We start from the raw sequence: 23,957 nt of genomic DNA, 5'->3' as shown, positions 1-23,957 counted from the left end.
GAGTACATGTTATTATCTAGATGTGGTGGCTCTTTTTGTATTCAGCTTTAATAAAGAAGTTACGTTGTGCAGAGTTCAACGAGAAGGCTGTACGCAGTACAGGCCTATCTTTATTTCTGAGACGCAGCACAGTTCTGCTTTTCCTTTCCTGTACAGTTCTGAGAAACGTGTTATGCTTGAGTATAAATAAAAGATGACAACCGTTGCAGGGGTGTGGGTCTCTTGGAGCTCTCACCCGTGTACACGAGAATCTGCAAACTTGTTTGAGTGTCACTTATTCTGATCTGTGTTGCTTTACAGGAAAACTCCTGACAATATTCCTTTGCCAAAATTAGATTGAAAAAAACTTAATAATTAGTTATTTAGATAGAAGAAATTGTAATTGGGCTTACCATTAAACGCATCACAATGTTGTTAATTGGAATCAGGTATAATTTGTGAGGACTTTTATTTGTGTTAATTCAGCTAATGTTATTAATAACATCTGCATATCATGCCTATATAAAATGTGAGTTATTTGGATTTACAGCTTGGAAATGAAATCCATGACTAATGATTGTAGAACAAAGACACATCATTTTCAAATTGAACAGAAAAATCTTTATTGATTTTATTTTTCTCCATTTGCCATTTGTTATCAACAACATATGTATATCAATATTTGTCTTTTTTTTAAAAAACAAACAAACTATTATTTTAGAAGTAAAAAAATAAAAACAATACTTAAACTTAACAAAAAAACCTGCATGATCAAAGTGAGTAAAATGTAAAAACAAAAAACAAACAAAAAAAAATCAAAAAACAAAAAACAGTGCAATTGTGTAAAATCAGTAACAGAAAAACTCACATGATCACAAAGGTCTTGAAAATTTAGTATAATTCCAAAATAGCAACCAAAGAACTCTGAGATCAACAGGATCTAACATTCACATTCTCACTCTGGACATGACCACCTTGTGTTGTCACTGTGTTCTCATTCCTTCCTCTGTTGTAAATCCTGCTCTCAAATCATTTTTTTCTTTAGCTGTGGTCTCCATCATTGGTCCCTCTTCCTTTATGTCTGTGTCCTCTGTACTGAGTGCTCTGTCTTTGTCTGTAGTTTCTGTCTGTGTTCTCATTCCTTCCTCTGTTGTTCCTTCTGATCTCAAATCATTTTTTTCTTTAACCGTGGTCTTCATCTGTGGTCCATGTTCCTTTATGTCTGTGTCCTCTGTGCTCAGTGCTTTGTCTTTGTCTGTAGTCGCTGTATGTTGCCCATTTTCATCTTCAGCTATGTCATTTGTGCTCAATCCTTTGTTCTTTTCCTTATTTTTTCTTGTAACTTCTCTGAGTCTTTGGATGACTTTTTGTCTTTTGTTGGTATCTTTAGGTGCCTCTTTAGTCTTGTGACTTCTGAGCATCTTTGGACTTAACAACTGTCTTGCAGTCAGGCTCTTTGGTCTTTTTCTTTCTTGCTTGTTGCCCTTTTGCTTTGTTTCTTTGCTTTCATCACACTTCGCCAAAGAGCTTTTCTTCATTAGAGACCTTTTCCTCTTTTTTGGATGTGCCACTGCCGACTCATAGCTAGTCCCAGGGCCATCTTCTTTTACTCTAACTGTGTCTTTGTTTTCAGTTGTTCCTTCTGATCTCAAATCATTTTTTTCTTTACCCATGGTCTCCATCTGTGGTCCCAGTTCCTTTATGTCTGTGTCCTCTGTGCTCAGTGCTTTGTCTTCCCCTGTAGTCACTGTGTGTTGCCCATTTTCATCTTCAGCTATGTCATTTGTGCTCAATCCTTTCTCTTTTTCTGTAGTCTCTGTCTGTGTCCTCATTCCTTCCTCTGTTGTAAATCCTGCTCTCAAATCATTTTTTTCTTTACCCATGGTCTCCATCATTGGTCCCTCTTCCTTTATGTCTGTGTCCTCTGTGCTGAGTGCTCTGTCTTTGTCTGTAGTTTCTGTCTGTGTTCTCATTCCTTCCTCTGTTGTTCCTTCTGATCTCAAATCATTTTTTTCTTTAACCGTGGTCTTCATCTGTGGTCCATGTTCCTTTATGTCTGTGTCCTCTGTGCTCAGTGCTTTGTCTGTAGTCGCTGTATGTTGCCCATTTTCATCTTCAGCTATGTCATTTGTGCTCAATCCTTTGTTCTTTTCCTTATTTTTTCTTGTAACTTCTCTGAGTCTTTGGATGACTTTTTGTCTTTTGTTGGTATCTTTAGGTGCCTCTTTAGTCTTGTGACTTCTGAGCATCTTTGGACTTAACAACTGTCTTGCAGTCAGGCTCTTTGGTCTTTTTCTTTCTTGCTTGTTGCCCTTTTGCTTTGTTTCTTTGCTTTCATCACACTTTGCCAAAGAGCTTTTCTTCATTGGAGACTTTTTCCACTTTTTTGGGTGTGCCACTGCCGACTCATAACTAGTCCCAGGGCCATCTTCTTTTACTCTAACTGTGTCTTTGTTTTCAGTTGTTCCTTCTGCTCTCAAATCATTTTTTTCTTTACCCATGGTCTCCATCTGTGGTCCCTGTTCCTTTATGTCTGTGTCCTCTGTGCTCAGTGCTTTGTCTTTATCTGTAGTCACTGTGTGTTGCCCATTTTCATCTTCAGCTATGCCATTTGTGCTCAATCCTTTCTCTTTTTCTGTAGTCTCTGTCTGTGTTCTCATTCCTTCCTCTGTTGTTCCCTCTGATCTCAAATTGCAGTTTTCCTCGGTTGTCGTCTTTGTCTGTGGTCCATGTTTATCTCTGCCTATGTCCTCTGTGCTCATTCCTTTTATTTTTCCTGTACTTTTTCTCACTAGTCCACTGGAAACGTCTTGGTCTCTGTCTGTTGTGTTCACCAAGGGACCATTTTCATCTTCAGCTTTGTCTTCTGCATTATCTGTAGTCACTTTTTGTATACTGTTTTCATTTTCACTCAAGCTTTGTGGCCTCAAGGCTTCATTGTCTTCATCTCTTGTCTCTGTCTGTGTTTGGTTCACACCCTCAGTTGTTTCGTTTGGTATAACAACGTTTTGTATTTGTGTTTGGATTGCAATTCTTTCTAAGATAATTTTAGGATATTCCCAACATTTAAACTTCTTTTTAAGAAATTGAGTACGACTATACAAGTTTCCTGTGTCCTTTGTGGCTTTTTCTTTTTCTTTAGCATTATCTTTACCTTTGGTGGATCCCAATGTACCTGCTGCTGTAAGGTCAATGTGTTCAGAGTTATCATCATAATCTTCACCTTCACTACTCTCTGTAGTCACCATCCCTGGCATATCTTCATCACCTGTTGTGTCTTCTTCTACCCTCACTCCTGCTCTTCCCCTGCCACTCTGTTTATGTGGGTGTTTTCCAGATGTGTTTCTTGCTGCCGGGTCAATGACTTTCCTGACTTCATTGTTACTTTCATCTTTGCTGCTGTCTGTGTCATTGGTGTTTGCATGCAGTTTGGTCTTCTTTTTCACAATTTCTCCTCTTGTGGCATTTTGACTAGACTTTCTTTTCTTCAGTCCAGCATATCTTCTCTGCAACACATCGTCATTGTCTTCTGAGGTTGTAGATTCCTCAGAGTCTCTGCTTCTATTGTTCACAGCAAGTGCCTTTGCAGCATTGTTGCGGCACTTGAAGGCTTCGTCAAAGTTTAAATCTGCCCCATAAAATCTCGCCGCAGTTGCGTCAGAATAGCACATCATCCGGTGGACTTGTACCTTGCTTTGGGTTCCCAAGGATCGCCCACTCTACAAATGTAAACATTAAATAATGTTATTAATTGCACTAACATTTGAAATTTTCAAGATTTGCAGAGCTAAGGACAGAACCACAAAAGAAATACAACAGAAGACAATATAAAGAAAAAGAAATGTCTTTTCAACATTAAACACTGGGAGTAGAACCCTTTTTTTAAAGGAAGGGTGACTGTTTTATATCATCCCTCTAAAACCCCTGTCAGTCTGCCCCAGGGAAGCTGTGGCTACAACTGTAGCTTGCCTTCATGTCATGGTCCTGAGCCTGCCGGCTCAGTGTTTTGTGTTTTCTTATGCTTTTGTTCATTCCGAGTATGTATTCTGTTGTGATTTGCCATGTGTTAGGTTTCTGTTCTTTGCCTGCCTGCTCCCACTTCTGTGTTCCCTCTGTTTGTCCATGGTGTCACACTGTCTGTTTGTGAATCAGTCTGCTTAGTTCAGTGTCTTGTCCAGTTCTGTGTCTGTGAGTTTCCTGTTTTATTCTGAAGGTCTCTGTCTCATGTGAGTGTGTTCAGTTTACGTTTCCCCTGTCCCGTCAGCCTTAATTTCTCCCAGCTGTGTCTTCCTCCTGTTGCCCATTCCCTGATTATTCCCCTGTGTATTTAAGCCCTGTGTTTTCCTGTGCTCTCTGTCGCGTCGTCTGTTTAACTCCATGTCCGTCTGCATTACTCGGTGTAGCCCGGTGTTCATTCTGCGTCTCTCCGCCATCTTTCTTTGTGCATTTTGTTCCTCCTCATGTGAGTGTTTGGTTTACGTTTTGTTCTTTAGTTTTCCCAGTTTAGGTTTGTTTACTCCCCGTTCTGCTCTTCCTGTTTTTGTCACCTTATCACCACTGTAAATAAACACTCGCTCGCACCCCAGCCAGTACCTGCATTTTGGATCCTTTTTTCAATACTCCACACGACTGCTCCCCAGCCGTGACACTTCACCAGTGTGTGAATGTGAGAGTGAATGAATAGTGGAATTGTAAAGTGCTTTGAGGGCCATGAAAAGCGCTATATAAATGCAATCCATTATTATCATTATTATTACTATTAAAAGGATAGGAAGGAAAAAACACTGAATCACCATAAAGTGGAAACTACTCACAAAAGTGCTGATGCTGCTCCTAATCATAGAGAAGGTTGGTTTTCCTGGGATACCAAACTTCCTCCATGCATCTTGAAATGATGTCAGCATCTTAGAATAAGGCCCTCCATTGGTGTTGGCAAAAATCAATTGTGATGATCCACCAGGGTATCTGTGGCGGTGGTACACAAAGCGGTGAAACCATATGTATTCGTCTTTCGTTAGGGGAACAAGTGCATGGCCAAATGTTTCTTTGGTCTTGTGTTCTTTTACCTGTAAAAGAATCAGCAACTAAATTACGTTGCACACAGTCATTGATGTCGCTGGTAAGAAAAAATCTTTAATCAGGGAGAGAAAAAATTTCTTAATGATTTTACTCTGATTATCCGCCGGCCATCACCATCCGCTTCAGCAGTGCCAACTTCCTCAACTGTCATATTTGATATGACGCCTCTTCTGTGCCCAGTTGTGCAGATGACAAATCCAGCCAGAAGACCATAGAACCAGTCTAGGTTCTCAGTTGTGGGACTTTTCTCAAGCTCGACTATTGAGTAACATAGAGGTTGCACAGTAAGACACAAGGGATAGGGGAGTATATCCCTTATATTGCTATATACTCCCCCTAATATAATCCTATATAAACATCACAAATGCTACTGTTTGTATATGTATTATATATTTGAACAAAAATCAAAAGTCCAACAAGTGATTATAAATGAGCAGTCTGTTATAATTGAAAGCAAAAAGTTCTGTCATATATTTCTGTAAATCTGAGATTCTGAATTATATATACATACAGATTACAGCTGGTAAGTAAATATTATATAATTTCTCATTAACAGAGATTTTATTGGGGTTATTAGAGTTTTCCTTATGGAGAAATGAACTGAACGCTTACCGAGTGCTTCAGGGATGTGTGTGGTGGCTTTCTTGAGAAAATCAGTGATGTGGGCAGGATCTACAAGCATTTCTAAAAGACACAGAATGTGTTTATGTTCCTGCAGCTCCAGTCATGCTCATCCATGCTGCACGCAATGATGTAAATATAAAACAGGTTGTATTTTAGACCTAATTTTTTTCAAAAAATTATTTTGTATGGAAGAAGAACTGGCGACCAGTGTTCACAGTATATGAAAATGAATTGGATTGCCATTTTGAACTTAAATCTTACTTTCCAATCCAGAATACTAACCCTTTAAATTTATTTATCCTACTTCCTAAATTTTCAAGATTACCAAGCTTAGTACTGAATATAACACATTCATGTGAAAAAAAAGAACTATCAATATCTTAAATTTTGATAGTCTCATTTCTTTTACCATTTTAGTCTTTGTGGTTGTTTTTTGCCTGTATAGTTCATTTTATCATTAGGTATCTTTAATTTGATTACTGGCTTGCTTATTATTTAGATATTTTATGTTTTTTCTTTCTGCATTTGTATGTTTAGTTATGTGTTCCCACTGGTTAGTTACTGGTGACGTCTCCTGTTTTTGGTGCCAATTTTCTGTTGTTTAGTTTAACTTTTACCCCCTGCTTAATTTTGTTTTCTACATCTGTGGTAGATTCCCTCTGCTTTCTTTTCTTCCTCCTGACCTTTGTATACAAATAAGTATCCATGGTGTGCCTCTGTTTCCTTGTGGTGACATACTGTTTTCCCATGTAGAAAGTAGATAAAAAGAAAGTAAACAGAATCTAGAAAATGAAGCCTAACAACTTTTCATTTCCTAGTTTCTGTTTAGTTTCTATTTTGTACATTGTAAACAGTGGTACTTCTGAAATATCATTGTGGTCGTCCGCTATATGATATGTTGAACTGAAATTGCTGATCCCAGCAACCAATGATTCATAAAGAAAAACCATGAAAATTATCAGGGTTGCACAAACTTTTGCATCCCACTGTATGTATATAGCAGAGAAAATATATACTTGTATACAATTTATACCTTACATTATAACATTTTGAGTCCTCCTTCCTCACTACATCACAGTAATGACATCATGACATTTATAAATAATGTATTTATTACACATGCTGGGTAACGACAGTGATGACTAAGTAGTAAAGTTGGATCTTACTTGATTTTTTGGTTTGGATGTCTTGCCTGTGGGTTTGTAACTCCCTTCTGCTCTTTTTCATCTCCAACTGAAGTGCAAATAAAGTCCACTTTAAAGCCTTACGGGAGGCTCTGACCTCTGGAAGTTGTGCATCAATCAGAAATTTCAAGAACGCCCTCACATTTCCAATCCGAATCCTTTTGGTTGTCACGGCATGTTTATTTAGATCAGATGTCCATCTAACAAACACAAAAAACACAAATCAGTAATCACTTTAGTATTATTGAGATTACTGGACTAATATATCACAGAAATTTGTAAAAATGTACTCAGTCAGTCTTTCTCTGTTGTCAAGAAATGCAAACGTCATTGCAGGGACTTGATTGTGAGACATGAAATATGCCCAGGCACGGACATGATGGACCCGTTGTTTGGCATTTTCGACGTCCTTTTTACTTGTCCCACAAATGTGCTGAAACCAAGCATTCAGGACTTTCTCTGTTTAAAATAAAGTTAGTAACAACATAGCAATTAGAAGTGTCATGACAAACTGATGAGGTACAGAAAACATTCTTCTTATTGAATTGGTTCACAATCATATTAGCAAGATATTGCTAATTAGCAGGATTTGACTTCCTCGATAGAATTCTATTAAATTCCATTCAAGTCACAACAACATTTGCCTCAAGGCACTTTATACTTTAAGATAGAGCCTACAATAATACATAGAACAACCAGTTATCTAACTTCACATTACACTACACAACAAAAAACACTTTTGCTAAATAATTCATACCAAATTTAGGAAGCCGGGCTGTTGGGTCAGGTTTATGTCTTTCAAATTTCTGGCGCTTTGGGGGGTTGAGAGGTTTGAGGCCAGGTTTATCCTTAGTGGATTTCAGTCTTTTCAGTTTACTTTTCAGTTGTTGTAGTTTCAAATACAGTTCTTTGCAGTTTTTGCACTTCTGATGTTGGACTTGAGCATCATCTGACTGATTGACAGGGGAATGGACTGAGCTGTCTTCTCTAATCTCCACACAATCTTCACTGGTATCACTGCTATCACTTTGCTCCTCTTGATCACTGCTTTCAGTCAGCTGCTCTATGTCCAGTGAGGTCACCATTGGAGGCTGTGGATTTGAACGCCTGAGAGCTTTGAGGGCTTTCAGATTAGCCAGTCGTTTCGCTGTCCTTATTACTTTCTTCTGATCTGATTTCTGAAAGGGTATTAACAATAGGACAGCAATGTTTGAGAAAGTTAGTGAAACATGTCGCATAAGAATGCATTCTAATTTTACAACAAAATGTAAACTATACAAAACACTAACCTCAATCTCACAGTGGACATTTTCCAAGTGCTTGTCCAGTCTTATACGGCTTTTAGCTTTACATACTGGACAGTCCAGCCTGCCCCTGTAACTGCATATCACATCCAGTTTTTTACAACTACCACTTTAAATTGTTGCAATGTTTTGTCATATACTGTATGACAGTGACTTACACTGTAGAGCAGTAATTTAGCAGTAAATGTAATTCTTCTTTGTTTACAACATGGTGGTATTTTTTAAAATGCTGCCCAACTGCAACATATGGAACCAAGCATACTGGGCATTCTGTCATCTGACGTGGCATTTTTCCTGTAGAGAAGAATAAATATCAGAACAGCTGAATTAATGTTTTGCCCACAAGTCTTCAAATTGAGGAGTATACGTCCCAATACTTGAAAAATAAGAAGAGAAATATAAGAAAACCTTGATATATATAAAAAGCCTACCACTTTGAATTAGAATCAGGAGTTTGATGGCATTTTGATGGCAGTAAGAAGGAAGAACTCCCTTTTAAAAGGGACGGTTATTTACGATTTGGAAGCATCGCAGATTTGTGTTGTTAAAGAATTTAAAGGGTCAATGTCTCTATTTATATTTCACTTATTTTTAAACAAATTTCTAAAAATGGATTTGGTTTGATTAATCATTACAGAGCCCTTCAGCAAAGCAGAACTGTTGAAAAAGATGTTAGTGTTGTTAAAGAATTTAAAGGGTCAATGTCTCTATGCGCTGATTTCTATATGTGTACTTATTAACTGTAGGGCTATGTTCCTTTTTGATTTGACACAAATAATCTGCCTAGTAGGCAGATGAAGCCTAAAAAAAATTTTCACTCAAAATGATATGTAGATAGTACGATTAAAATAAATTCAATGGGTGCTCACAGACAATTACATAGGTCTTAATGTGTGGTGCTACAAGGTTTAAAAGTATGAACAAAATAAAAACATTTTGTTACTCACTGCTTTCTTGACTCTGACAATATGTCACCATTCACGTAGGAATTAAGAAAGGAAACCTAAAAAAATTTAAAAAACAAAAAACGAAATAAGAATAATGGGAAACAGGGAAATTAAAATCTTTTAAACATTAGTGATTTATATTTAATAGTTGGAATTTTAGTATTTAAATGTTACAAAAGAGATTAGGGATTGGGATCTTACAGTTGGAAGGACTTAGTGAATTTTATCCCAACTTACCTCTATGTAATTCCACAATCTTCAACTGAAACACTAACAGCTCTGCATATAACCTACGGGGATCTTAGCATTCAGATCTTCCAACCCATCATGCCCTCTGCTTTAATCATGTGATTTCTTACCAATAGTGTACTTGGAATGGAGGATTACTCGTTTGGAATTTTAAATGTAAATAATGTAATTGAGTTAACGAACATAATTTGCATATCTTCCTTTGGGAATATTGTTAGTGCGAAGTATCACTCATTTGAATTTATTACTTATATTATAAAACAAGTTTCAATTTTGAACCTAGAATTTCTTTTTAGCATAAATCACATTTGAAATTGGCAAAAAAACAAAAAAACAAAAACAAAACACAATTCCCCTCTCGCCCATAAGGGAGGTCTATACTACAAGCTCAAGTCTGCTACCAGAAGACCGGAAGCTTGAGGGCCATTTTATCTTATCTTAGCTGTTCCTAGGATTGTGCACTTCTGGACAGAGATCTCAGATGATGTTCCTGGGGTCTGCTGGAGCCACTCCCCTAGCTTGAGAGTCAGCACACCTAGTGTTCCAATTACCACTAGTACCACTGTTACCTTCACCCACCACTCTTCTCGATCTCTTCTCTCAGACTTCTGTATTTCTCAAGTTTCTTTCTTCCTGATGTTGCTGTCATTCGGAAATGCTACGTCTATCACCACAGCTGTCTTCTTCTTTTTTTCCACCACCACTATGTCTGGTTGGTAAGCCATCACCATTTTGTCCGTCTGCATCTGGAAGTCTCACAAGATTTTAGTTCGGTCATTCTCCAAAACCCTAGTGGGAGTCTCCCAATTTGACCTTGGGACTTCCAGGCCGTATTCAGCACAGATGTTTCTGTAAAGTTTTCCAGCCACTTGGTTATGGCATTCCATGTATGCCCTGCCTGCTAGTAGGGCTGGGTTTTGATTATCAATTTATTGATTAAAAGGCAAGGCAAGAATTGTCCCCAGTTTCTGCGTTTCCTCTTGATTTAAAGGAAAAGTAATACTGTCAATAATGGCATTAAAAAAACAAACACAGCAAGCATTTTTACTTTTAACTCATTCAATAACAAGATGCACTTTTTTATAAATTGAACACACAATACTTAAATCATTACATTTACCATCTGCATCTCTTAGGTAGACTCTCCAGAAACTACTGACAACTGCTTCAGCATGCCTTTTATTGCATCCAGCTGGAGAAAGGTGGATGGTAAAGAGTCTGTCAAGAAGGTCAGCTGTAAGCATTGAAGGTGACCACACACATAGCAGAGAGAGTGGCCCAGATCTGGTGTCAAGCTGGCACTGCTGGTTGACTTCTGGCATGGTTAGTGGCATGTCATCCAGATATGGGTCAGGGCTGGCGTCCATGGCACTGTTTATCTGATGTCATGCCACATCTAGCGTGATTGTGGTTTGGTTTATGGGGCCCAGGCTCATAAAAAGCAGGTCTGGCCCGGATCCGGCATCAAGCTGGCACTTCTGACTGACTGGTGTCGTGGCAGGGAGTATCTCAGCCAGACGTGGGCCAGGTCTGGCAATGAGGGCACTTATGTTTCTATTTTCCTATTTTAGTTAGAAGACCCAACTGCCATGTTGCAATGTTATACTGCTATGGTAGCCAACATTTCAAATGCAGTTTTGTGAGTATACACTTTATCCAAAACCTAGTGAGGGTTTACTCATGATTGCCACCAGGTGTCTGTAGCTCAGGAGGTAAAGCAGGTCGATAATGGTTCGATCCCTGGCTCCTCCAGTCTGCATATCAAAAGTGTGAGTGTGTATGTTGTTACTACATGGCTTGATTAAGGTACACATTAGACTGACATCTGGGGTCAGAGCTGAAACTGTACTGGGCTAGCAGTGTGTCTGTACCTGGCCCGTGGCTGCACAAAACTTACACATTGCCCACATACCACAAACAATGACAGCCCTTTGGTGCCCCAGACCAGGTTTGCCAGAAGTGGACCACACATGGACCAATACAAGACCATCAGTGTGTCTGCAACTGGCCTTGTGCTGGCCCACGTGTGGGCCACCTCTGGCAAACCAGATCTTGGCCACCAAAGGGCTGTCAATCTTTGCGGGGTAGCGTGGTTGGATGCATCATTGAGGGTGATATGTAGCAGAATCATCAGCAGATACCTGTGATCCCTATTTCATTTCAAGGTCGATACGGAAATAGTGGACCACTGTACAGGTCCTTCTCAAAAAATTAGCATAATGTGATAAAGTTCATTATTTCCTGTAATGTACTGATAAACATCAGACTTTCATATATTTTACATTCATTACACACAACTGAAGTAGTTCAAGCCTTTCATTGTTTTAATATTGATGATTTTGGCAAACATAACACATGAAAACCCAAAATTCCTGTCTCAAAAAATTAGCATATTTCATCCGACCAATAAAAGAAAAGTGTTTTTAATACAAAAAAAGTCAACCTTCAAATAATTATGTTCAGTTATGCACTCAATACTTGGTCGGGAATCCTTTTGCAGAAATGACTGCTTCAACGTGGCGTGGCATGGAGGCAATCAGCCTGTGGCACTGCTGAGGTGTTATGGAGGCCCAGGATGCTTCGATATCGGCCTTAAGCTCATCCAGAGTGTTGGGTCTTGCGTCTCTCAACTTTCTCTTCACAATATCCCACAGATTCTCTAAGGGGTTCAGGTCAGGAGAGTTGGCAGGCCAATTGAGCACAGTAATACCATGGTCAGTAAACCATTTACCAGTGGTTTTGGCACTGTGAGCAGGTGCCAGGTCATGCTGAAAAATGAAATCTTCATCTTCATAAAGGTTTTCAGCAGATGGAAGCATGAAGTGCTCCAAAATCTCCTGATAGCTAGCTGCATTGACCCTGCCCTTGATAAAACACAGTGGACCAACACCGGCAGCTGACATGGCACCCCAGACCATCACTGACTGTGGGTACTTGACACTGGACTTCAGGCATTTTGGCATTTCCCTCTCCCCAGTCTTCCTCCAGACTCTGGCACCTTGATTTCCGAATGATATGCAAAAGTTGCTTTCATCCGAAAAAAGTACTTTGGACCACTGAGCAACAGTCCAGTGCTGCTTCTCTGTAGCCCAGGTCAGGCGCTTCTGCCCTGTTTCTGGTTCAAAAGTGGCTTGACCTGGGGAATGCGGCACCTGTAGCCCATTTCCTGCACACGCCTGTACACGGTGGCTCTGGATGTTTCTACTCCAGACTCAGTCCACTTCTTCCGCAGGTCCCCCAAGGTCTGGAATTGGTTCTTCTCCACAATCTTCCTCAGGGTCCGGTCACCTCTTCTCGTTGTGCAGCGTTTTCTGCCCCACTTTTTCCTTCCCACAGACTTCTCACTGAGGTGCCTTGATACAGCACTCTGGGAACAGCCTATTCGTTCAGAAATTTCTTTCTGTGTCTTACCCTCTTGCTTGAGGGTGTCAATGATGGCCTTCTGGACAGCAGTCAGGTCGGCAGTCTTACCCATGATTGCGGCTTTGAGGAATGAACCAGGCTGGGAGTTTTTAAAAGCCTCAGGAATCTTTTGCAGGTGTTTAGAGTTAATTCGTTGATTCAGATGGTTAGGTTAATAGCTCGTTTAGAAAGCCTTTTCATGATATGCTAATTTTTTGAGATAGGAATTTTGGGTTTTCATGAGTTATGTATGCCAAAATCATCAATATTAAAACAATGAAAGGCTTGAACTACTTCAGTTGTGTGTAATGAATCTAAAATGTCTGAAAGTCTAATGTTTATCAGTACATTACAGGAAATAATGAACTTTATCACAATATGCTAATTTTTTGAGAAGGACCTGTAAATATAAGTACACATTGAAAATAAATTGGATTGGGTTAAAAACACCTCTGCAGTATCGAGGGGCTAAGTCAAATCTATTTTCTGAGATGGCTGAGGATTTTCTATGAGTCTGTTGTGGCCAGTGCCATCCTCTTTGCTGTTGCATGCTGGGGCAGCAGGTTCAGGGTTGCAGATGCCAACTCACTCAATAAGCATGACCATTAATCATACACCAGGTCCATGAATCAATTAATTTCCAATGTGCACCTAAAGGTTCAGTTAGTGGTAAGAAAATGCACATAAATTACTCAAATAAATTTGATATATTATTGAAAATATCTCTGTATAACAAAGACAAACTACTTTTGCCTGCAAGGTTCTTCTGTAGGATATTCATCTCATCTTTTCATTAATAATTTATTTTCAATAAGTGGAATCTCTAGGGATCAGAGTGGAAACATTGAAATAATTATTGATTTGTATCATAAAATTGGAAGCTCTCCAGGGATTGGCATTAAAAAAACCCAGAAGAATTAGGAATTGGACTCTGGTATCCATCCATCCATCCATCCATCCATCCATCCATCTTCTTCCGCTTTATCCGGGGCCAGGTCGCGGGGGCAGCAGCCTAAGGAGAGAAGACCAGACCTCCCTCTCCCCAGCCACCTCCTCCAGCTTATCTGGGGGAACACCAAGGCATTCCCAGGCCAGCCGAGAGATATAATCTCTCCAGCGTGTCCTGGGTCTGCCCCAGGGCCTCCTCCCGGTGGGACATGCCCAGAACTCCTCACCCAGGAGGCATCCTTGTCAGATGCCCAACCACCTCAGCTGGCTCCTTTCAATGTATCGAAAGATGGCTGAACTCCTCACCCCATCTCTAAGAAAGAGGTCAGCCACCCTTCGGAGGAAGCTCATTTCCGCCACTTGTATCCGCAATCTCGTTCTTTCTGTCACTACCCACAGCTCGTGGCCATAGATGAGAGTAGGTACGTAGATTGACCGGTAAATTGAGAGCTTCGCTTTTACACTCAGCTCCCTCTTCACCACGATGGAATCATGCAGCGTTCACATCACTGTGGCCACAACATCAATCCGTCTGTCGATCTCCGGCTCCCTTCTCTCATCACTCGCAAACAAGACCCCGAGATACTTGAACTCCTCCACTCATCCCCAACTTGGGAAGGGGAACACCACCCTTTTCCAGCTGAGAACCATGGCCTCAGATTTGGAGGTGCTGATCCTCATTCCCGCTGCTTCACTGGAACGGCTGCGAACCGTTCTAGTGCAAGCTGGAGGCCAACACCTGATGAAGCCAACAGAACCACATCATCTGCGAAAAGCAGAGATGAGATTCTGAGACCACCAAAGTGAAAGCCCTCCACCACTTGGCTGCGCCTAGAAATCCTGTCCATAAAAATTATGAACAGAATCGGTGACAAAGGGCAGCCCTGGCGGAGCCCGTCACCCACCAGGGACAAGTCCGACTTATTGCTATGCTACGTGAACCAAGCTCTTGCAACGGTTGTAAAGGGATCGAATGACCCGTAGAAATGGGCCAGACACCCCATACTACCGCAGCAACTCCCACAGAATGCCCCAAGGGACACAGTCGAATGCTGTCTCCAAGTCCACAAAACACATGTAGACTGGTTGGACAAACTCCCATGCACCCTCAAGTATCATTGAGAGGATAAAGAGCTGGTCCAGTGTTCCACGACCAGGACGAAAACCGCATTGTTCCTCCTGTATCTTGGAACACACCCTCCGGTCCCCCTTCTTAAAGATGGGGACCAACACCCCGGTCTGCCAGTCAAGTGGTTAATGTGTCTTATAATAGGTCTATATGTCAATATGTCGATTTTGTTACGAGTGCAGTGACAGCATTCCACCACTAGGTTGCAGTTTATTCATATCCATAACCCTAACCCTAATGCCACAAGTGAAAAGAGCTATCCACAAATGATCCCAAAATGTCCAGGAAGAGAAAGATTGACAGAAGGCTGTTTCAAGAAAGATGGGAAGGTGAATATACGTTTATGCTTCAAGGAGAAAAAACGGTCTTTTGTGTCATGAGGCAGTGTCGGTAGTCAAAGAGTACAATATACATCGGCATTTTGACACCAAACACGGAGCCAAGTATGCCAAAGTTAGCCTTCAACAAAAACGACAAATAGTCAAAGAATTAAAAGACAAACTGTGATGGCAGCAGAATGTGTTCACAAAAGCCAAAGCCAAAAATGATGCGGCAGTGAGAGCTATCTTTATTGTGACTGAAGAAATCGCCCACACTTCAAAGTGTTTTTCAGAGTGTGTTTTTCTTTTTGAAGTACATGCTGAAGGTGTGTGAGGAGGTGTGCCCTGACTAGATAGAGACTTTTCAAAATGTCAGTTTGTCAAGAAACACCATTGCGGACCGAGTCACGGAGATAGCAGGGAACTTTTCAACAACGGGATGGGACATTTATAATGGGGTGGAGAAATCCATAAGTAAAACTGGATTCCCTTGGGAAACGTTGGTGTCGTTAACTACAGATAGCGCACCGGTTATGTGTGGGGGGAAAGCAAGACTGTTTGGACAAGGAGAAAATGCAGAAAAGTAATTGTCACACACCACTGATAACGTATCACTGCATTATCCATCAAGAATAGCATCTCTCCCAACTGAATCAGGAGCTGCAGGGTCGCAAACAAGTCATCACACAGATTTCCAATATGATCATGTTTCCAGCCTAAACTGGACCTATGGAAGTGTCAAGTGGAACAGGGCACTCTTGTCCACTTTTCTGTTTGTCAGAGGATCTCTCATTTCCAGGTGTTTTTTCATGTGCTCGTTTGCTACAAAACTGAGCGGGTTAATGAATGAGTTTGATCGACGCTTCTCAGACTTCAGAGCACAACACTCGAGCTTTGCCATCTTTACCAGTCCTTTACCATCCTCATGATGTCAACAAAGCCCCCCATCGCCTTCAGCTGGAGTTAATCGAGCTTCAAAGCGACAGCGGCCTGAAAGCAAAGTTCCAGGATGCTGCAATCGAGGACTTTTACCATCTACTGCACCCTGGTGTAAGGCCACAGCTTGGACTTCATGCTGCCCGTGTTCTGTCCATGTTTGGGAGCACCTATTTGTGTGGTCAGATGTTTTCAACAATGAATCTGACCAGACAAAGCACAGATCACGCATCACTGATGACAACCTCCACACTGTTTTGCAGATTGCAACAGCATAAGAACTAAAACCAGACATTTACACGCTGACCAAAGGATAACGGTGTCAGACATCAGGCCATAAAACACAGGTAAGTAATATAAAAAACCTATTTAAAATATAATAAAATGTATTTCAACCAAGTGCAATCTAATGATGGCATTAATGCGTTGTACTCTATATTGAAAGATCAAGGCATTGGGATGAAAAAAATGAAATCATTAGTCATTTATATTCTATAACTGAAAGATTTAGGTAATATGATGAATAAAGAATAAGAGTTAGTAATTTGGATTGATTGATTCTGATCAATCTGACCAACCTTCAAATAAATACCCCTTCTCCATCTTCTGCTAAAAGGTAACAACACTGACTCCTAATTCAACGTTGAAAGCATTTATGATACATGTATATAACAGGAATGTCTGGGGACTGGGATAAAAATCATGGAAGAATTAACCCATTTGTATTCTATAACTTGGAAGGATTGTGGATTGGGATCATAAAAAATGAAAGAATTAGTGACTTGGATTGGACATACCTTGAAACAAATCCTTGCCTACTGTCTGATGTATTCTCAAGTAAATAAACAAGGAGAAAATGAAAGTCCTTAAGATCAACAACCCAATCATCCTTAGTGGAAGTCCTATGGAGGAAGTATGCTCCTTTCACCTGACCAGGTGAAACCGAAGCAGATGTCAAGGCAAGGATTGGCAAAGCAAGTCTTCTTCATCCAGCTCCAGAACATTTGGGCATCCAAAGAGCTGATCCTGACTACCAAGATCCTACTGTTCAACTTCAATGTGAAGTCAGTACTTCTGTTACAAACCTTATATAGAAAAATCCAGACATTAATCAACAGATGTCTCAGAAGGATACTCCACATTTGCTGGCCAGACACTATCAGTTACATCAAACTCCCAGTAGAGGAAGAAATCAGGAAGAGATTGCACTAAGTCGGGCATGCTTTACGCAAACTGCCAACCAACATCACCAGTCAGGCTCTCAGGTGGAACCCCCAAGGCAAGCGAAAAAGAGGTCCCCAAGAAACACCTGGTAACGAGACCTCCAGGCAGAAGCAAAAATGATGGGCTACAACCTGGACCCAACTGGAAAGAATGGCCAAGGACAGAAATCTCTGGAGTTCTAGCTTTGGCGGCCCATTCCCTGGGAGGAGTGATGCAAGCAAGCAATTTATTTATATAGCACTTTCAGAACAACACAGCTTACACAGCAGTTGTACACTTGGCATGCCAAAAATTATACATAAATTAGTTTAAAAAATGATTTACTATAAATAAATAAAAACTTCAAATAATAAAATTAGCATAAATAAAAAATATAAAATGATCATTATAATTAAAAACATACACATACAGTGTCATATGCCAAGGAGTAAACACGGGTTTTAAGATGCGTTTTAAAAGTGGACACTGAAGGGGCCTCTCTAATGTGCTGCCGTAACAGGCAGATTGTTCCAAAGATTAGGAGCAGCAATAGAGAAGGACCTGTCCCCTGCGAGCTCTGTCTTGGACCTGGGCACCTCCGGGAGCAGCATGTTAGTTGACCTGAGAAACCTGAGGGGTGAGTAAGGATGAAGAAGCTCAGAGAGGTAAGGTGGGGCAAGACTATTTAAACATTTAAAAAATGAACATTAGAATTTTAAAATGAATTCTAAAATATACAGGCTGGAGTGAAGCGAGGATGGGAGTTATGTGTTCTTTTTTACGAGTTCTGGTTAAAAGTCGTGCAGCAGCATTTTGGACCAGCTGCAGACGAGAGAGAAGACACTGACTAACTCAAAAATACAATGCATTAATGTAATCTAAACAAGATGAAATGAAAGCATGGATTACTATTTCAAAATGCAGCCTGGATAAAATAGGTCTTACCTTTGCCAATCGCCTTAGGTGATGAAAACTGGACTTGACTGTAGCACTAATTTGAGTGTCCAACTTAAAATCACTGTCCATCTTAAAGCCCATGTTAGTAACAACAGGTTTAAAATGCAAGGGGTCCCAAGTCAATAGCGGATCGGTCACAAGGTCTGCTAGGACCAAACACAATCACTTCAGCTTTGCTTGAAATACATCTTAAGACGTTTAGGAACATCCAAGATTTATAGTCTTGTAGACATGCTAGACCTGGTTTAACAGAGAAGGCATATTTCTGCTTCAGAGGCAGATAAATCTGACAGTCCTCAGCATAATAGTGGAAGGATATGCCATGACTTCTGAGGATAGTTCCCAGGGGATGTAAATATAATTTCTTAAAAAAAAGCAGGCCCTAAAATTGAGCCCTGCGGGACCCCAAACTGAAGAGCAGCAGAAAAGGACTCATGCCCTCAAAAGTTAACCCTAAAAGTTGAGGGGCAGAGTGGCGTCATTAAACCAAAGCTCAGTTTTAGCCTTGGGCTTCCTGGTTTTTAATGGTGCCACAGAGTCCAGAATAGTTAGGCAAGTGGATTGAAACCAGGAGATGAGGTTCTCTGTGTCCAACGGAGTGAGATCAGAGGGGACAGACAGCTGGCTAAAAGAAGCAGTGGAAGGGTTAATAAACCGACAGTGGCGAACTGCAGCGCTGGTTTGAACTGTAGTGCGCGAAAACACATCATCAAATAAGAAAAGGCAGTGTCGGACACTTCCATGTCAGACACAGGTAGACTGCGTGATAAAACCAGGTCTAGTGTGTGTCCGTGTTCGTGTGTGGCACCAGGTATGGACTGGACCAGATTAAAAGAGTCAATAAGGCTTAAAAACTCCTTCACCAGAGGTTTGTCAGGACCGCAAACATGGATATTAAAATCTCCCACAATAAGAACATGACCTTAGTTGGGCATAATCCCAGCTAGAAATTCTGAGAAGTCATTTATGAAATTCTTATTATATATTAGGTGGACGATAAATAACAGCAAAGTGCACAGAGTTAGAGCGATTGGCTTCAAAACATGTGAGCTCAAAGTTGGAAATGAGGGCTGTAAAAAAACACTGTTTACATTTAAAATCCTTTTTAAAAATAACCGCCGTTCCTTCTCCTCTCCCTGATGTCCTTAGTGTGTTAAAATAGGAACAACCAGCTGGTAAAAGTTCAGATAAAATACTGGACTCACCAGTCTTAAGCCAAGTCTCAGTGACACACATGAAGTCCAGGTTCCAAGAGGTGAATAACTCCTTCAGAATAAAATATTTGCTCACCAGGAGCTGGGGCAGAGGCCAGGTTTGCCAGAGGTAATCCACACATGGGCCAGCAAAGGACCACCAGTGTGTCTGTACTTGTCTTGTGCTAGCCCATGTGTGGGCCACCTTTGGCAAACCAGATCTGGGCCACCAAAGGGCCGTCATTCTTTGCGGTAAGTGGGCCATGTGTAAGCACACTGTGTGGGCCAGTTCTGGACCATACCAATTTTGCTATGTGGGCAGTTGCCAAAATCGGCTACGGCAAGGGGGAGCCAGGACAACAGGTCAGGGGCGAGATATCATCACCACCACCTGAGATTGGGTAATGGACTTCTATACATTTTATATCAGATTAAAACTTTGGGTGTAAGATTCTTATAATTATTTGTTAAAAGCTAGACATTTTAAATGAGAATAAGAAAGAAAAGTATTTCAATGTACACCCCTTTTCCCTGTTAATGCCCTACCTGCCCCCCTGGCAAAACTTTGCTAGATCCGCCCCTGCACAGTTACCAACCATCAGCTACGTAGAAAAGGATCCTGGTGTAGAATGGTAAGTGGCCTGTATTTATATAGCGCTTTATTTAGTCCCTATGGACCCCAAAGCGCTTTACACTATATTCAGTCATCCACCCATTCACACACTGGTGATGGCAAGCTACACTGTAGCCACAGCTGCCCTGGGGCGCACTGACAGAGGCACGGCTGCCGGACACTGGCGCCACCGGGCCCTCTGACCACCACCAGTAGGCAATGGGTGAAGTGTCTTGGCCAAGGACACAATGACCGAGACTGTCGGAGCCGGGGATCAAACCGGCAACCTTCCGATTACAAGATGAACTGCCAACTCTTGAGCTACGATTGATAATAAAAGTAATATTAAATAAATTCTAACAACAGCTTTTCAAGCTTAAACATGCTGCTGTTGTTTACCGCTGGTTTCCTCTTTCTGGTGCAAAGTGAGCCAAAAACAAACAAGGGAGACGGGAGTCGCGACAGAAAACTGATCATTAATCAGTTTCATGAAGTAGCAACAGGAGAGGGAGGAAGAGAGAAGAGGCAGTCACTCCATATATCGGTTTTTAAGCTTAACGTGGAAATGCTTTACTAACATTCACAGATGAACTTACACACTTGCTTTACTTCTCTCTGGGATAACTTTCTCAGAGATGAAATGTCGGTTAGGTAGCAAGGCTCCAAATACTCAACCAGACCACGAGAGGTCTCACGCACTCACCGCTCCGACATGCTAAGGTTATGAGCTGAGTTATGCCATGTCGCAAGATTTTTGAGGTGCTTTTGTGATATTTAATAGATTGGATTGCATTTTTTAAAATTTCTCTCCGATATCCGATCCAGTATTTTAGGTCAGTATCAGGCCCATATCAATACGTAATATCGGATCGGTCGATCCCTAATATATATACATATACACTACACTCTGCACTATGGCAGCAGTGATCAGTCAGTGTCACAATCGGGGGAAATGCACGAATTAAACACAGTAATTCGGCGTGCCCGTTTGGCGTGCTGGCTAGACCCAAACGCAGCGAAGGCTAGCGATGGGTTGGGACAGCCACGCAGTCACTCTAGTAATAATCGGTGCAAGGAAACACGGCTTTGGAACCGACGTTACAAGCGAAAAGTGAATGAAGCCAGGATGAGGAAATAAGTTAAGAGAGATAACACTCACAGTCACTGAAGCAGGCGGAGACTGATGTCGGCAGTGATTCGGAGCTCCTGACATAAAGAGAACGATGTCTGTGCGAAGAACAGGCGGGTGGTGTCTCTCTTTTAAACTTAACCCCGTGGTAACCTGACCACTACCTGACAGGACACCCCCCCTCCCCCCCGAAAACCGGCACTCGACGGTCCAGGACAGCTGCGATGGAAATCCTACTGGAACCCCCGACCCCAGCAATGGGAGTCCAAGATCCGCCGGACAGGATCCCCATCAAAAGACCTGAGCGGGTGCAGGCACGGGGAGGGAGGCGCCAGCAGGGAAGTATCATGGTGTACAGAGCGTTGGATCGGGAAATGGCAGCCGGTGCCTTTATCCCGGCCAGACAACAGCGGTGGACCATCCATTCAGCAGCAGGTATTTCAACCTCTACCACCTGATGGTTGAAGATTGGAGTATGTAAACCATGACAGACTTCAAATGGTGAGAGACCGGTGGCAGAAGAGACATGGAGGTTATGAGACAGCTCAGCCCACAGCACGTAACGAGGCCAAAGCGACAGTTGGGCGGAGACGAAGCACCTCTAAAAGCACCCCAGCTGTTGATTGGCCCGTTCGACCCGCCCGTTGGTCTGAGGGTGATAGCCGGACGAGAGGCTGGGAGAGGCTCCAATCAGATGGCAAAAGGTTTTCCAGAACCTGGCAGTGAACTGTGGCTCCCTGTCGGAGGGCAGACCACAGCAACTTCCCTAAACAGGGTCCAGTAACCATCACAGTGGTGATGGTTAGAAAGGGTCTCCAGTAGTAAGAGTTGGACAGCATCAGGCCCTGGCATGATCCTAATGGCCGTGATCCTCAAGGACCAGAAGGGGCCGGCCAACTACCAACCAATAACCTGAACCACATGGAAGCTCCTGTCAGGTATCATAGTGGCTAAGATGAACAGGCACATGGTCAATACAAGAGTGGGGGCACAGAAAGGGATTGGCAAGAATACCGGAGGTGCAAAACACCAGCTACTGGTAAAACGGGCAATCAGCCGAGACTGCAAGACCAGATTGACCAACCTGTGCTCTGCCTGTATTGATTACAAGAAGCCCTCAATGCCTCACAGCTGGATACTAGAATACCTAGATCTGTACAAGATCAACAGGACCCTAAGAGCCTTCATCAGGAACTCAATCGGGACGTGGCGGACAACACTAGAGGCCGATATCACAAGTCGCCATCAAGTGCGGGATCTACCAAGAGGATGCTATGTCCCCACTGCTGTTCTGAATAGGCCTTAACGCCCTGCTCTGTCTGTCTTGGTCGTTGTGTCCTTGAGCAAGACACTTCACCTACCTTCTACTGGTTTTGGCCAGAGGGGCCGATGGCGCGATATGGCAGCCTCGCTTCTGTCAGTCTGCCCCAGGACAGCTGTGGCTACAACTGTAGCTTGCCTCCACCAGTGTGTGAATGTGAGAGTGAATGAATAGTGGAATTGTAAAGCACTTAGAGGGCCTCGAAAAGCACTATATAAATGCAATCCATAATTATTATAATAATAATAATAATAATTATTATTAGGAAGGAATGTCAGTAAACTCTGAACCTATTTCCCACATAAAATACTAAAATTAAAGGTGATTTAAACCTTTAGCTCAGATAAAATTTACGGTTTGCGTTACGGTGATCACTACATGCTCCATTTTTAGGACTTTACCACACAGCGTTTCCTGGTGTATGATGCAGTGATATGCTGTTAACTCACCAGTACAGTTCTTCTCCTGCATCTTTACTCGCATCCTGGCGACTAGTCCACTTTTTTTTCACTGCACAACACTGGCGCTCCATCTGTTTTAAGACCAACATTTTATCCCAGGGCAGTTTCATGTCGGTTACACTCTGACATACGTTTTCAAAAATGTCTTTTCCTGTTGTTGTTCCGTGCATCCATTTCCACTCCACGGATAAAGATGGCCAGCTGTGCAATGTCCATCATGTCTGTACTTTCATCCACAGCAAGAGAGTATGCAATTTGTTTTTGCTTCTTTCACACAACTGTGTTCTTAAATCAGTGGCCATCTCACAAACCCGATCAAAAATCGTATTTCTGCTCAGGCTCACATTTGCCAAAATCTGCATTTTGTCTGGTCACAAGACATTGCACAACTTCATCATGCAGCTCTCCCTCGGTAAATGACTGGACTGATTTGGCTTTCTCCTCTGGCACAATAAAACTTGTTTTCACAACAGCTTCACTTTGTGGTTTTGCTCTGGTGAAAAAAGTCTGCTGAAATGTCAGATTCTTCTTTAGCTCTTCTACTTTCTGTAGTTTCTGCTCTGCATTTAGGTTTTTCAGCTCATCCTTATGTTTTGTCTCATAGTGCCATCTTAAATTAAATTCCTTAATTACAGCCACATTAGCTCCACAAATAAGACACACGGGTTTACCAGCAATGTCTGTAAAAATGTATTCAGTCTCCCACCGGTGCTGAAAGGCTCTTTTTTCAGAATCAACTTTTCTCTTCGCCATTGTGAGGGGCTAGCTTCGCAATAACAGAAGTTTGACTTGATTGACACAGGAATGGAGGCAAGGAGGCTGCAGCGCTGCATTATGGGATCTGTTGTTTGTGTGTTATTAGCACCTCATATCGCTGGGCCATACATAACAATAATAACAAATCTATATAAAATGATCTCGCGGGCCGGATATAAATGTACGCCGGGCCGGATGTGGCCCATGGGCCTTGAGTTTGACA

The sequence above is a fragment of the Pelmatolapia mariae genome, linkage group LG13 (genome assembly GCF_036321145.2).
Source record: "Pelmatolapia mariae isolate MD_Pm_ZW linkage group LG13, Pm_UMD_F_2, whole genome shotgun sequence".
In the NCBI taxonomy this organism is placed as follows: Eukaryota; Metazoa; Chordata; class Actinopteri; order Cichliformes; family Cichlidae; genus Pelmatolapia; species Pelmatolapia mariae.
This window is presented reverse-complemented; position numbering follows the sequence as displayed.